General features: G+C 37.3%; 1 protein-coding gene across 1 annotated transcript in view; it reads left to right on the plus strand.

The window, feature by feature from the left end:
- Positions 1 to 17,569, plus strand: part of LRP1B (LDL receptor related protein 1B) — a 1,721,287-nt gene that overhangs the window by 868,075 nt on the left and 835,643 nt on the right. The gene's annotated exons all lie outside the window — the stretch shown is intronic.

The raw sequence follows: 17,569 nt of genomic DNA on the forward strand, positions 1-17,569 counted from the left end.
AAATTTGTCAACTCCACATTGATAAGGATCCTTTCATGATAGGCTATCCTATATAATAAAAGTGTAATATGCAAATCAGCCAAACGGTAGAACGACCTATCGGTGGGGCGTAGAGCTGGTGAGCAGGACGGCACCAGGCCAGCCAAGGAGTATGCCAGCAGGCAGAGGGAGGGGACGGTGACCTGGGGGGTGGTGGCAACCAGCAGCAGTGGAGGGGCGATGGGGGCTGGGGCTGGCTGATCGCCCACTGATAGCCTCCTGCAGAGGGAAGCCAGACTGCGGCTTAGGCCCATTCCCGACAGGACATCCCCTGCGGGCTCCCGTACTGCGAGAGGGCACAGGCTGAGCTGAGGGACCTGCCCCCTAGCCCCCGCCGAGTGCACAAAGTGTCGTGCACCGGGCCTCTAGTTACTATATGTTCGTGAAATGTGGGAAAACCTATTTCTACATGTTTGCATATATCATTAATTTTTATATTATACAAAAACAATAGAAAGATGATTAAAGACCAAAGTTCTGATTCTCAGTAGCTATTATCAACCTCACGTTGGTTTAATAGTTCTCCTTTCTGTCACCAAGTTTTTGTGGTTCTACAGAAGAAGGCAAGACCATTGCCTTCTCTAAAGTGATTTTTTAGCTTTAATATCCTTTTTCCTATATATAATATGTAAATATTATAGAAAATTTATGAAGCAACTCTATACATAGAAAAGTAATAATTTTATTACCCAAAATAAACTGTTAATATATTTCTATTACATGCATTTATATGCATGCATTTACAAACTCTCATGAACTTTTATATTCATGTTTTATAAATCTAAATAGCATTTTAAAATTGATGTCATGTTGCATGTTTTTATATCTATATACTTTTGTAAACATAAAGGCAAATGATAGATGACACAAAATGTGTTTGTTTTTCTTGACTATACACTATAATACTCAGTCCAGTGGAATGCAAAAAATATGACTATCTTTCTATTTGTTAAACATGAATGGAGAGTGGATGAAGTTGGGAATAATAACAAGATTCCACTGGGCAGGACAAAATGGTATCCTTTTAAATATTCTGTGCCTTTCCCCAATCCAAAATGATAATATTGAGATTTTACTAGCATACATTTATTCACTGTGACTCTATTTTAAAATGTTACATTTACTTTAACTACCTTATTTTCACACTTTGATTTTTTAAACAGAAAGTAAAGAATCCTCAAAATTACTAAATTGTATATCTACTGGTAGGTTTCCCATAGTAACTCTTGCTTTTACATTTCTCCTTGAGAATTCTTCCTTTCGGCTTGTAATATGGCACTTACCTCCTCCTACTTCCTGCCCAGAGTTGTAGTCTGTGAATTGATTTTGGAGGGGATGTAGTGATGGAAGAGAGAAGGATCAGCACCCGAGTTCTTCAAGATCCAGCTCCCATACCTTGAAAAGCCACCTGCTTACTTTCCTGCTGGTCTGAACCATGGATTTCCAAGCCAGGCCACAAAATAGAGATGGAGAAACAAAACCTGTTTAATTTTCTTTCTTGTAGTGGTTTATTTTAGTTTTGGTCAAAATATATGGGTTGGTCATTAATCATGGGTTTCTCATTCCAGTTTTACCAGCCATATCGTAATTTTAAATTTCTCCTGAATTCTAGAAAGTAGTTGAGTATTTGAGCATCTGATGGTGATACATTTGGAGTTCTTTTATGTTAATGTAAGAACTATACAAAGAAGTAGAGAGAGTTGAGTCAAGGACCACTATCCTGACATCATTTTAAACCAGTCTCTAACATCAACTTCTGTTCATTTTACAAGTTCAATTTTAAATAACATATTGTTTTATATAATATGAATATTTAACTAATATTGTTAAAGAAATTGAATCATTTTTACTTGGAAAACGCTACTAAATGTAACTTTAACTTATTAAAATTCCAGGATTTACTTTAGTAAAATTCTGACAGCAATGTAGTGTATGGTTTTAATATACAGGAATAGGCAAAAGTAGGTTTAGAGTTGTTCTTATGGAAAATAATGCAATCATTAATCTAATAAAAGAGTAATATGCTAATTAGACTGGGGGAACTTCTGGAAACCTTCCAGATGTCCTTCTGGACAAAGCCATGGTGGCGGGGATGAGGCAGAGGCAGTTAGGGATGATCAGGCCAGCAGGGGAGGGAAGTTGGGGTCGAGCAGGATGGTGGGGGGGGGCAGTTGGGGGTGATCAGGCCACCAGGAGGGGCAGGCGGGGGTGATCAGACAGGCAGGCAGGTGAGCAGTTAGGAGCCAGCAGTCCCAGATTGCGAGAGGGAGGTCGGACATCCCCCGAGGGGGCCCAGATTGGAGAGGGTGCAGGCTGGTCTGAGGGACTTCCCCCGCCCCGTGCATGAATTTTGTGCACCAGGCCACTAGTTAGTAATAATACAGCCCTGGCCAATATGGCTCAATTGGTTGGGTGTCATCCTGTGCACTGAAGGGTTGCCAGTTCGCTTCCCAGTCAGGGCACATGCCTGGTTGCAGGCTTCATCCCCAGTGCAGGAAGCAGCTGGTCAATGTTGCTCTCACATCACTATCTATCTATCTAATCTTTTCATCCTCTCTCTCTAAAAATCAATTTAAAAATCTTAAAAATAAATAAATAATAATACAAGAATAAACTTGAGCTTTGCATGCTCACAACTGTAAATCTACTTTTACCAACCCCTATATAAGTTTAAACTCAGTAACACGATTGTTCTTATAGCTGAAAAAATGTAATATGTCCTTAGGGATTCAAAAGCTGCAAGTCCTCAGTGTATGAAAATTCAAAAGTACTAAAGGTTGTATATTTTTCAAAATGTAGAGAAGCATACTCCCCTTGTCTCATACCTCCCACTAAAGTAATATATTTCTGAGACAGCTATTTTGAGTCTCAAATAAGAAACTATAAGTAAATATAAAAACAATATAAAAATTAAAACATTTTTAATAGTAACTACTTTATATCTAATGTAGATGTTTTCTAAAGAAGGGCATCATTAAGTAGATATTTGCTTATCAGGGATTTCCTCCTCTTAGCCCCACATAAAGTTTTTCTTTAATTAGAGGCAAAAAGCAATTGCATTTCTACTCTAGAAAGCAATCCAATTTTATTATTCCCTATATATTGAAAATATTTTCAATGAATTTTATTATTCTAAGCATTGTTATATTCTCTAGATACACTCTGTAAGCTACCTTTTGCTGTTTTATTTGTACTACTATAGCCAGAGGATTGTACATACCATTTGTTGTAATTGGGTATAATATAACTCTGAGTACTTAGAAAAGATATTTCCCTAGGCTATACTGCTACTGTCCTTGATTATTTGGAAGAAAAAAAAAAAGAGATAGGGAAACTTGTTAGAAGGCAACTGAGATAACATAAAGACAATGTTGTGTAATCCTAAACTGAAACAATAGCAGTGGGCATAAACTATTGAAATTGATTTTTAGAGACTCTGAGGCATTGTAAGAGATAAGTAGTAGTGAAATTTAAATTAGGCATGATTCTGGCTTGGATTTTCAGATAGTAATGTCACTATGAGATAGGGAATAAAGAGAAGGAGCATATTGGGTGGGAAAGACATTAAGTTCAGTTGTGGGCTAATAAACTTTGATTTGAAACTAAGTGCAAAATTAAAGCAGTTAGAAATACTCTAAGATACTTTATAATGTTCTAGAATTACAGGTAAATATAGAAGTGGTAGCTCCAATAATATGAGAGCTGACAAAAATAAGCTTTTGAAATTATGTGACAACAAATTGGCCATTATGCTGCCTAGAGAGTAGTCTGATAGGTCTTTTATTGCAAATTGATTGGACAAAAGGAAAGCTAAAGATAAAGAACTCATAAGAGGATGTAAAATTAGAAGTTTTGTGACACGTTGATTCTTATCTAAGTGAAGATATCCATGTAAGAAAGCAAGAATTTTATTTTATTTGTAGGAAAGTGTCAACAATTAAAAGGAGGAATCACTGTGGTAATTGAATGTTTCTAAACAAAAAGTAATGTAAAAAAAGAAATTAAACTCTTGGATAAGTAGAATAAGATGTGAATAATTTAATAAAAATAGTATTTAGTATTTAAATGTATGTTCCAGTGTTTAGTTATGCTTAAGCATTTAAACAATTCAACAAACGATTTCTGGTTAGCCCTTGCCATTGTGGCTCAGTTGGGTGGAACATCGTCCCATACACTGAAGGGGGGTGGGTGGTGGTGTGTTTGATTACTAGTCAGGGCACATATCCAGGTTGAGGATTCCATCCCTGTTGGAGCTCCTGCAATTGATCAAAGTGTCTCTCTCACATCAATGTTTTTCTCTCTATATTAAAAGAAAAATCAATGGAAAGCATATCTTGTATGAGGATTTTTAAAAAAAAAGGACTTCTGGTTCAAAATGGTGGATGTTTGTTTCTGGTTGGGTTGCATGAGAAAGTCTATGGTGTGTCAGTAACTGGTTTACAGAGAATATATTAAATGGTATTATTATCTATACTAATAATAGACAAACATGTAAATTGACTGTACCTCCGTGATGCCCACAGCCAATCAGGAGTGAGTATGCAAATTAACCCAACAAAGATGGCAGGCCTGTGGGCAGTGTGCACGCTCACAGGCACTGAGTGGCTGGAAGTAGGGCGGGATGCCTGCCCACCTGCCCAGAGCACACTGCCCACCCACCTGGAGTGTGCTGCCCAAGGAGATGAAGCCAGGTGCCCTGCTCTAGGCCAGTGCGCAGCATGCACAGGCAAGGAGAGGCCAGTGGGCGGGGCGGGGCGGGACGCCTGCCTTCATTGCCTTGGGCAGTGCGTGCAGAGAGCCTCTGGGCAGGGGAGGTGGGATGGCGAAGGGCGGCCTGTACTCCCCACCTGGTGGTGGTGGCAGCCGTGAGTGGGCCAAGTGGAGCCTGCGGGCCGACCTGAAGTAGCTAGCACCTCATGCCATCATGCCGAAGAGTGGCTGCGCAAGTCCCGCTTCCTCGCCCAGAAGGTGCGTGATAGCAGGGGCAACCACAGTGGTGGGCCAGATTGACTTTCTCCTGGCCACGCCCCCCGCCCCAGCACCAGGCCAGCTGACCTCAGGCCATGCCCCTGCCTGATGGGGCTTGACAGGGGCCCTCAAGGTGTGCCCCCTACCCCAGTGCTGGGGGACCTGAGGCTACGCCCCCAACCCGGCGCCAGCCAGGGGGACCTGAGGCTGTTTCCTCCACCCAGTAGGGCTTGACGGGAGACCTGAGGCTGCGCCCCCCCGCCTGGTCGGGCTTGACAGTGGTGGTGTCAGCTTGATCTTATGTGATTTTGAGGCACTGAGGGTGGGCGGGAACTTGACTCTGGGTCCCGTGGTGCGCCCCAGACTCTGACAGGAAGATTTTCATATACATTTTCCTAATTTTCTTTCATCTCTGACACTTCTATTATAGAGAAAGGGCAAATAGCAATATTAAAATATTTTCTCTAATTAACCCCCTTTTAATGTGCACAAATTTCATGAACCAGGCCACTAGTATAAAATAAATAGAAAAAATGGACAAATTTAAAGATGGTTTTGTATATTTTTTGCTACTATTTAAATCACAGTTTTGTGATAATATTTAAGGTGATCTTTGAAGAATGGGAGGATTCTATATCACCATTGTCTATTTTGGAACAGAAGCCTTTAGCTATTGGAGTAAAAATTAGAAGAGTCCTTTGTGATCCTAGACAAACCTTACCTATCTACGAGAAGCTTAGGTTCTAAGAAGAAAATATTAAATTCTAGTATGACAAGGACAACATAAAAATAATTATTATTAATAACCATTTGAAAACTGTGTGTATGTGTCTGTGCAAGTCTGTATGTGTATGCGCACAGACATGTACTTTGTCCATGCATGATAATTCCACTTATTCATTCATTAAAGATATTGTGACGGTAAGAGATTTGAGAGTGAAACTGTTGGAATAGTTTCGATTCAGGGCAAAATCTGACTGGCACAATGAAACTTATAGCATTGCCCTGGGGTGAAACTCATAAAACCTCAGCCTGGCTCATTTGCAAAGTCCCTGCTGTTTATCTCTCTCTGTGAGCCAGGCTGTTTATACTGCATGGACAGTCATTGTGAGTGTGGTAATTTGTCTTTCACTCTGTTCCAATTTTCTATTTACTGGTGACGCTTATATTCCTCACTCAGAACATTCATCATTTGTTGGGGAAGGAAGTAGAGTGGTTTATTTAGAATGATTTATTCCTGAATGATTTTTTTTTCTTTTTCCAGAAACATTAATTATTAGCCATTTTCAGGACTCCACAGTTACTTCAGTGTGGAGTATAAGAAAACAAGAATTTTAAAAACCCACTCACTGTGTGCTAAACATTGTGCTAGATATTTTACAAACATCGTCAGTACAATTCTGTGATATAACTACTATTATTTGCGCTATAAAAAACAAGGAAGCCCGAACCAGTTTGGCTCAGTAGATAGAGCATTGGCCTGCAGACTGAAGGGTCCCAGGTTCGATTCTGGTCAAGGGCATGTATGTACCTTGGTTGTAGGCACATCCCCAGTAGGGGGTGTGCAGGAGACAGCTGATCAATATTTCTCTCTCATCTATGTTTCTAACTTTCTATCCCTCTCCCTTCCTCCCTATAAAAAATTAATAAAATATATTAAAAACAAACAACAACAACAACAACAAAACCAAGGAAACTTGAGGCTCAAAGAGTTTGTACATTTAATAAGTGGTATGTCTATTTGATTAACCCATGTTTTTTTTCTTCTATATTGCTTAATCTATAATAATAAAAGCATAATATGCTAATTAGGCTGGACAGCCAAACAACCTTCCGGACATCATTCCAAATGTCCTTCTGGATAAAATCACTGAGGTGGGGGCCTAGGCAGAGGTGGTTAGGGGCAATCAGGCAGGCAGGCAAGCAGTTAGGGGTGATCAGGCAGGCAGGCAAGTGGTTAGATGTGATCAGGCAGGCAGGCAGAGTGGTTAGAGGTGATCAGGCAGGCAGTCAGGTGAGCAGTTAGGAGCCAGCAGTCCTAGATTGTGAGAGGGATGTCCCCAGAGGGGTCCCGGAATGCGAGAGGGTGCAGGCTGGGCTGAGGGACTTCCCCCCCACCATGGACGAATTTCATGCACTGGGCTTCTAGTAAAATAATAAGGAGAAATGATTTTTAAGATGTTAGCAAAAAAAAAAAAAAAAAAAAAAAAAGATGTTAGCAAAACAGATACATTATGACCCAATTAAATCCTATCTTGCTGTGTCACATATTTGAAAAGAGCAAAATTTATTCTAATCTTTCAGAGCAGAATTATATGCTGAAAAAGCCTGATAATAACACTTTATTGAATTAGTATTTTTCTTATATATTTGTGCTAACATTAAAATGACTTCTTGCCATAGGTCTAAGGTTTAATAAGATTAGTCAGAGACAGAATTTTCTTCATATTTGGTTTGCTTTAATGCTTGTTTGAGCAAGGGCACTAAATGGATATTTTCTGATGACAGAAATTAGAAATGGGAACAACCTAGTTGTATACAATGTGCTAAATCTAGATATAAAGCAGCGATAGATATATAACCAGGAATGTGATATAAAAATATTGAATGAATCCCCAAGACTAGGGAAGAACTAACATATATGACAGCAGTATCATGTATTGTTTTTGAGTGATTGAGCCATAGGACTGAAAAAAGAGGCAATTGAGTGTGACCTAAGTGCTATTATAACTCTAAAAAGTAAAGAAAGAAAACAATTGTGTCTTAGCCATATTCATTAGGCAGGTTATAAGCAAGTCATTAGATAGAATACTATACTAGATTATAACTATAATACCAGTTGATAAATTCATGGCATGATATAGGAGGAGAAAATAGTATACTATTCATGAAAATGACCCTGTATTCCTATGATCATTAGGAAGTTCTGCTTCCTTAGACTGTTAAATATGCATGTGTAACTTTGCTGTGGCCAATGAGGCAGAGGATTGTAGAGCCAATATGTGATTTACCATATTCCCTCTTCCTGTCTTATCAATTATGGGAGCGTGCATTGAAAGGGAGCTCCATGTTGTTAAGGTTCTAAATGACTATAATGAATAGATCCTCAAAAGACTTCATATAGCATCATCTGGAAACAAACCATTATTTTAAGGCATTGATTTGTTTGTTATTGCAGCATAACTTTGCTTATTCTGTCTGATATACATATTGTGCATTCCTTGAGAGTATGAATCATACCTTATATACCACTATATCTCAACTGCCAAAGATAGCATCCAGCATAAAAATTTATTGAATCAATGAATGACTTAATAGATATCTGTTGCCCTTTCTGAGTGCACAGGCTAAAATAACATAGCAAATACAATAATATAAAAGCCATCTGGAAAGGAGGAAAAGCTATTTACTTAATTTATGGGCCACAAGTAAGTGCATTTTACTGGTGGAAGGCAAAAGTTAACACTAATTGATCTGAGGAGCAGGAAGAAGAACCTTGGGATGTCCATTAGTGAAGTAACTTGAGGCTCTTGCTAATCACATGACTAACAACAGGGATTTTTGAGGTGAAAAGGCTTTTTTCTTTTACTGCATTAGGAATTAAGTTGTACTGTGTGATTCTAGCTGTGAAACTTTTATATAGAAATTGACATAAATTACTGAATAGTTTCTTCAATTCAGACAGGTTTTTTTGTTTGATTTTTATTTTTCTTTGATGAAAGAAAGGACAAATTTGGCAGCCAGCCACTTAATTAGAATCAACCTTGGCAATGAAGGTATGACAGATGATCCAGCCGATCACTCCTCATTTGCCTGAGTGTCTGTGGAATTTCCATCTTAGACCGTAGCACAGAAGTAAATATTCCCTTTTTGAAAAATTTTCCATGTACCAATCAAATTGTTCCTAGAGTTATATTTTTAAAGCAACATTGATCACAAACTCAAATTTTCATTAAAAACATAATACTAGAGAATTGGGTGGGTTTTTTCCAATAACTTTGACTTAAATTGAACCCATATACAAAAGATTTTCCTTAAATTACTTTAGCAATTTTAATTTGTTAAAATAGAAAACCTGCATTTTTCTCCAAGGAAAACACATATGGTTCCCCACCACACACACACCCCTCCCACACCAATATCACCTTACAATATATATATATATATATATATATATATATATATATATATATATATATATATTTCTCCACTGAGTATTGCTCTAAAGTATCTAAAAGTTTAAAATGTAAACTTGTTTATTGTATAATCCTCCCTGGGAGGAAATTCAGGGGAATTTAAAGAAAATTGATTTAGCATTGTGTTTTGAATATAGGCAACATGATATTTGCTATTTGGGTACAACTACATCAATAAAAACGACTCAGTTCCAAGTCTCATCTGAAAGCATTTAGAAGGTTGTCAGAGCTAAGTGAGGCATTAGAAGAATACCAGTTGGAAAAGAGAATTGCCCCAGGAACTGGCAAGGGGGGAGTCAGTCGAGGAGAAAGGAGGACATCGATAATACTTTCAACAATAAAGATAAAAGGAAATATTGTATTTCCTACTGTAGATAATTGAGGACCAGATATAGGAAACCATGAGATCTTCCAGCAAATAAAAGCCAATACACCATTCTGGGTATCATATATTACGGTTATTGGCTATTGCTACTGGTACACTGATCGCTGTGATGGTGTCAAAGCATGCCTGACAATTATTTGACACTTTGACATTTCTTCCATATTCCTGGATTTGATTGGGTTTATTACTGCTTCAACTAAGAGATTATAGAGGAAGTTGCACTAGTTGACTTCTATGGCCAAACTATAAAAATCCAGGTAGTGTCCATTTGTTCACTCCTGAATACTTGAGTTGCCAAGCAATAGCTGACTATCCTAAGGTTGCCACATTGGATAGGACAGCATAGCTTATTGGTTAAGAATGCAGGTGCTAGAGTTAGACTGCATGGGTTCAAATCCTGGCTATACCAAATTCCAGCTGTATAACCTCAAGACAGTTAGTGAGTCTCTCTGCCTTAGTTTTCCCATTTATGAAATGAGCAGAAGTAATCATATGTTATACAACACTTGCTATTTTGCAGTACTTTATACAGTTGCTTAAATGTCAAATGTGTATTTCTTTTCAATTTTTATTCATTGTTTCTAAACTAAAAAAATAAAATCAGTTCACCCATTTCTCCCACCACCTATCTGCCACCTCTTGCAACCACCAATCTGTTCTCTGTATCAACAAGCTTGTTTTGTTTTGTTGTTTTGTTTTAGATTACACATATAAGAGTAATGATACATTATTTTTCTTTCTTTGTCAACTTATTTTATTTAGCCTAATGCCCTCAAGGTCCACCCATATTGTCACAAATGACAATAGTTTATTTTTTTCTTAATGACTGAGTGATATTCCATTGGAGATATATATCATATCTTCTTATCTATTCAACCTTTGATGGATACTTAGGTTATTTCCATGTCTTGGCTCCTGTAAACAATGCTGCAGTGATCACAGAGTGTATGTCATTTTGAATTACTGTTTTTATTTTATTTGGATAAATACTAAAAAATGATATTTTTTACTGTTTTCCACAGTGGCTGCACCACTTTACATTCTTACCAACAGTACACAAGGGGTTTCTTTTTTTCAATATCCTCACCAACACTGGTTATTGTTTGCCTTTTTTATAATAGCTATTATTACAGGTGTTATTTTTATTTCCTAGATGATTAATATTGTTGAGCATCTTTTCATGGACCTCTTGGCCATCCATATGTCTTCTTTGAAAAAATGTTTACTCAGATTCTCTGCCCATTTTTAATCAGATTTTTATTTTTGCTATTGAGTTTTAATAGTTGTTTATAAAGTTTGGATAGTAGCCCCTTATCAGATAGATGATTTGCAATTATTTTTTTCCATTCAGTAGGTTGACTTTTAATTTTTTAAAAATACGTTTTTATTGAGTTTTAGAGAGGGAGAGAGAGATAGATACATCAATGACAGAGAAACATCGATTGGCTGCCTCCTGCATACCCCGTACTGGGGATCAAGCCCACAACCTGGGCATGTGCCCTGACAGAAAGTTGAACCTGAGACCTTTTGGTGCAAGGGTCAAGGCTCAACCACTGAGCCACACCAACCAGGCTGCCTTTTCATTTTATTGATGGTTTTCTTTGCTGTGTAGAATTTTGATGTAGTCCCACTTCGATATTTTTACTTTTATTGATTTTTCTCTTGAAATCAAATTCAAAAATTATCACCAAGATTTATGCCAATGAACCTGCTATCTGTTTTTTTTCTAGGAGTTTTATGGTTTCAGGTCTTATGTTCAAGTCTTTATTAGACTTACCAAATCCATTTTGAGTTAATTTATATGTATGGTATAAGTTATTGGTAATGTTTTATTTATTTATTTTTTTGCATGTGGCTGCCCAATTTTCCAACACCAATTATTGAAGTGACTGTCATTTCCCCATTGAATATTCTTGGTTCCTTTATTATAAATAAATTGACCAAATATGCCTTGGTTTATTTATGGGCACTCTGTTTTATTCCATTGAACTATGTGTCTATTTTTATGCCAATATCATACTGTTACAATTACTAGAAACATACAACTTACCAAAACTTAATCATGATAAGATAGAAAATTTGACTAGAGTGATTACTATCGGGGAGAGTGAATAAGTAATTAAATACCTCTCAACAAACAAAAGTCCAGGGCTAGTCAGTTTCACTGTTAAATTCTACCAGACATTAAAGAAAAATACCAATCCTTCTCAAACTCTTCAAAAAAAAAATAAATAGAAGGAAGAAACTTTTAAAAACACATTTTACAAACCCAGCATTACCCTAATACCTGAAACAGACAAAACTGCCACAAGAAGAGAATATCATGGGTCAATATCTCCGATGGACAAAAATGCAGAAATCCTCAACAAATATTAGCAAACCAAATTCAACAATACATTAAAAAGATCATGCACTATGATCAAATGGGATTTATTCCAGGGATGCAAGGATGGTTCAACATCCATAAATCAGTCAATGTAATATACTACATTATCAAAATGAAGGGAAAAAAATCATATGATCATTTCAATTGATACATTAAAAAATTGATAAAATTTGACTTTCATTTATGATAACTCTCAACAAAGGAGATATAGAAGACCACAACTCCACTTATTAAAGGTCATTAAGGATAAGTCTACAGCTAGTATCATATTCAACAGGGAAAAGCTAAAAGCCTTTCTTCTAAAATGAGATATAAAACAATGATGCATATTTTCACCATTCTTTTTCAATTAAGTATTGGAACTCCTAACCACAAGAAAAAAAAGTCATCTAAATCAGAAAGGAAGAGGTAAAATTGTCACTACTTACAGATGACATGATGTTATATATAGAAACCCAGAAACCAACAGAAAGCTGTTAAAACTAAGAAAAAAAAAATTCACTGAAGTTTCAGGCTATAAAATAAATACAAAAAATCTGTTGCATTTCTTTATACTTTTAACAAACTAACAAAAATTCCATTTATAGTTGCATCAAAAAGAATATAATACCTAGGAATAAATTTAACCAAGAAGAAAAATCTGTACACTGAGAACTAGAATGCATTGATGAAAGAAATTAAATAGGAAGATCTTCCATGCTCAAGGACTGGAAGAATTAATAATAAAATATCCATACCTAAAATAATGTTAGAATCAAAGCAATCCTTATAAAAATTCCAATAGTATTTTTCACAGGAAAAAAAAACACAAAACCAGGAAACTTTTAGAATTTATATGTAACAACAAATATCCCAAATAGCCAATAGCCAATCTTAAGAAAGAAGAACAAAACTGGAGGTATCAGGCATCCTGATTTCAAACTATATTACAAAACAATCCAGATAGTTTTTAAACATGTAGAAGGGCAAAGTTTATTAATGACCAGAGTGAATGGAACAATTTGGAATAGTAGGAATAGAAATGAACAAAAAAGCAAAATATAAATAATAAATAAAAGTGCTTCATTTTTTTTTAGAAGAAATAGTTAAAACCTGCTCATTTTTTTTTCTTCCTGCTAAAATATATCTAAACTCTCAGCAAAAGCTAAGGGAGCAGGTCAGATAATGTTGTCTGCAATATGGTGGTTCTGTATGAGTCTAATGTTACTGAATTGAATTATTATTCAATAATTTATAATTGAATTATTTGTTCAATTCAGCAATGGACTGTTGAGCAATATAGTCTTGGCACCAAAGGAGGATCACCTTAGAAGACAAAAAATGTTCCACCTTGAAATCATGAAGGTTATGGGATACCTTGGGTGCTCTGGATAGAGCTCTGCAACTTCTTAGCCAGATGGCTTCTCTTTATCTATATAGTGTTTTTAGCAGGATATCCCTAGTCTGTCTAGGATTGGTTAAAGTAAACATCTAGAATTTATGAATTTTTGAGACATGGCTTTAAGGAAATCATTATTATTATTCAATATGTTTTTATTGAGTTCAGAGAGAGGAAGGGAAAAGGAGAGAGAGATAGAAACATTGATGAGAGAGGAAACATTGATGAGAGATCGGCTGCCTCCTGTATGCCCCCCTACTGGGGGTTGAGCCAGCAAGCCAAGCATGTGCCCTGACCAGGAATTGAACTGTGACCTCCTGGTTCATAGTTCAATGCTCAACCATTGAACCACACTGGCCAGGCAAGAAATTATTTTTGTAAGCCATGTAACTACCAAATTATAAAATGAAGATGCTGCTCTACCCGGTTTTGCTTGGTGGATAGAGAGCATCGGCCTGCCAAATAAAGGGTCTTGATTCTGGTCAAGGGCACATGCCCGGGTTCCAGGCTAGATCCCCAGTGGGTGTCATGCAGGACGCAGCCAATCAGTGACTCTCTGTCATCATTGATATTTCTATCTCTCTCTCCCTCTTCCTTCCTCTCTGAAATCAATAAAAATATATATTAAAAAAAATGGAGATGCCTCATGACCAAAATAAGTCTCTTCTAAAAGAAGTAACTATACATTTTTTTCGAGACCCCATATGGTAATTCTGGGCCAGCCACTGTTCTAAGGTTATAAGAAAGAATATGAGAAGAAATAGGGAGTGAGTTTGACAGACTTCTCTCAGCTTTAGCTATGCCTTACAATTGCATGTATCCTTGAAATGACTAAATCATGTCACTGGTAAGAGCTTTGACAATTGTGAGTGTAATTTGATAACCCAGTCTTTTCTTTTTTTCTTTTTTTAATCTCACTCATATAATTTCCCATGCCCCATTTTTTATGAATTCCCTTAGGAAAACAGTTCAGTGGATTATTAAGCTTCTGCTTGATGCTTCATCAATGGAACCACACAATATGACACCAAGCTCTCCCACTTCACCATCACCACTCCCAGGCTTTCTAACTTCAAGTTCCTAGGGCTTATGCTATTCTTTGCAAGCATTTTTTCCAACTATTCCCATAAGCCTCTCTAAATAGATGCCTAAAAGTCACTGGTCGATCAATTTACCTCAATTGGTCTCTGGGAAAGTATTTGCAGAAAAAATTCAAAGAATTCTGTTTGGGGAAATATTGCACCTGAACAGCACAGATTGTTTGATTATCTGATTTATAATTCCAACTCCTCCTTCATATGGGAGGGTCATGTTCCTCCTTCTTTCATTGGGGTTCTTCTACACCGTTCTCTAAAGAGAGAGAATGTGTTGCAGCCTGCTGCTAACCGTTTCTTTCCCGAAGTACAGCATTTTCATCTTTCCTGTAATAATTCCTGACTTTTTGGGTGTAGTAAAGACTGAAGCTAATATAGCACCTTTTGATCTCCCATTTCATTTGTAGTTTGGAGAACATCAGTAGCAGTACCTCGGGCAGGGATTTATCATTCTCAAGGAGGACATATGTAGCCTCAAGTGGCTCAAGGCTGTGCCTATGAGATGTAGAATAGAAATCTAAGAGACAGCTGTTCATGCTCTTAGATATTTTTTGTACTTTATCAACACCTTCCATCTGAAATTTTGAAAAGCTATGCCCAGCAGACATGGCTCAGAGGTTGAGTGTCGACCTATGAACCAGGAGGTCATGGCTCGATTCCCAGTCAAGGCTTATGCCTGGGTTGTGGGCTCGGTTCCCAGTGTGGGGCATACAGGAGGCAGCCAATCAATGATTCTCTCTTGTCATTGATGTTTTTATCTCTCTCTCCCTCACCCTTCCTCTCTGAAATGATTAAAAATATTTTTTGAAAGCTATTGATTGGACTGAAATCCTGCTTTATGTAGGTAGATTCAAAGGCTAGCATGGTAGAAAAATGTTAATTATGACTATTAATATAATCTTAGTGTTAACTGGCTGACTGACTAGGTAATTTTAGATTTCATACGTAATCATGGTTTCTCAAGCCATATGAGTCAGAAGAAGGAAAACTAGTAGGATGAATATCATAGATTAACACTAATAACAAAATACTTGTAATTCTGACACCTAACTATAAAAATGCTAATGCCAAGCAAATTATGGTTTTATTAAAAATTCATTCCATCTCTCATGATCTCTTTACTTCAAACATTAAATATTCTGCCTGCTCTCCATCTCTTACAATTGTTTCTATGAGAGAAACTCTACTTCTCTATTTAGTACCTTTTATAGTCATTCCTAGTCATTTATAATTGTTCCACTGAAAACTTCTACTACTAGAACCTAAGATAAATGTATTATGTATTTCATCAATAGGGATACTCTTCCCATTATTAGCATTATAACTACATCTTCAGGGACCTAAATACCAGACCAGACTTTACTTTTTTTTTTGGTTAATCCTCACCAAGGATATTTTTTCATTGATTTTTTTTTTTTTTTTTTTTAGAGAGAGAATGGAAGGGAGGGGGAGAGACGGAGAGATAGAAGCATCAATATGAGCAGTCACATCGATTGGTTGCCTCCCTCCTGCATACTGACTGGAGGCTGGGGATCTGGGGATCAAGCCTGCAACCAAGTATGTGCCCTTGACCAGAATCGAACTCACAACCCTTCAGTCTGGAGGCTGAGTCAAACCGACTAGGGCCAGACCAGACTTTTTAAATATGATACATTCTCCCAGTACAGGAAAAGGATTGCCTTTGTCTGCCTTTCAACTTAATAGCAGAAGACCACAATAGAGGACATCGGGTACCTTCTCTGTAAGTGGTTTCTCCAGAGGGCAGGACTGCTTTATATCAACTAGATATTATTCACTCCTAAAGATACATTCCCTGGGACTCCAGGGATACATCTGCATAAGTTGATTGTCACATTCCTACATATTTACCCACATGGATACTTTAGATTTTTCTCAAATCATTGGTGATTACTAAAAATGTCATGCTTAGGCACTTCAGACATAAAGATTAGTATGTAGCTGAATTTGACTTCATTGTGGCACTAGGTTATAATCCTAGTACAAAGGCAATTACTGACCTTGAGTGTATCTGTGAAGCCACAAGGTCCAATTCATAACCGCTAGTAGACCTGAGATGCTGCATGAATAGATACTACTGGGAAAGCAGCTAGTTCATAATAATAACTCCATAAGACCATTGACATTATCTGGCAAAACAAGGCAAATGCCTCTTCGATAAGCAGGCTAAAAAGTGTGCCTTAAGTAAGAATCTCAGTAAAATGTATTTGCAAATATGGATAGACATGGCAATTGATTTTTTAAATGAAATGGAAAACACTGAGGTAGAAATCTCTGAAGTCACGCTGAAATTAGCAAGCGTGCCTAACATTAAGTTCCTGGGATGTTTTATTTCTAACAAAACACATTGTCTGTACACTAATACATGTTTACTTCTGAATGAATCTTTGTATATAAAACTATGGAATTGAAGGTAAACAAGATATTCAGAGCAAGTGTTCCTATTGCTTCCACTCTCCAGCTGAAAGTCAGTAAAGCGACGATTTCTATCCTTCAGGATTGGCATCTTGTCTCAGCCAGGGTCCTGGGGGAAACCTCAAGTGGCTCTAGAATTTAATAAAGAAACTGCTTTCAAAGCTGTGAAATAAATAAATAAATAAATAAATAAATAAATAAATAAATAAAGGAGCCAATAAGGGATGCTAAGACACTTAAGAAGTGAGAAATAGCAGGAAGCCATTATCACCCCTAAGCCTAACTGGCAAGAAGAGGAAGTGGGTCTGTGAGAGCCCAATGAGCCATGGAGCCACGTGGGAGGAGCTGCCTGAAAGGAACCAAAAGCCTGCAGGAAGGCAGCCTCTGCTAGAAAGTGCCGCCACGCAGAAAAGGAGTGAGGAAGATAAAGCGCAGAACCCCTCTGGCCTCCGATCTCCCACTGGTGACTCACTGGCTGAATTCAATCAGAAGCTGGTTAGGAGGGGGCTCGGGTTTGCGGTCCACAGGGATCAGCCTCCTCAGGCAAAGATCAGAGCGAAAGAGGCGGTGGGAGTAGAGGCCAGAAAATGGAGAAAACTAGCACAGCTCTTATTTTCCTTTCGCGATGTTGATTTCAATACTTCAAGCAAATGGCAGTAATTTCTAATACCTTTAAAACACAGAACAGGC

The sequence above is a fragment of the Cnephaeus nilssonii genome (genome assembly GCF_951640355.1).
Source record: "Cnephaeus nilssonii genome assembly, chromosome: 10".
Taxonomy (NCBI): domain Eukaryota; kingdom Metazoa; phylum Chordata; class Mammalia; order Chiroptera; family Vespertilionidae; genus Cnephaeus; species Cnephaeus nilssonii.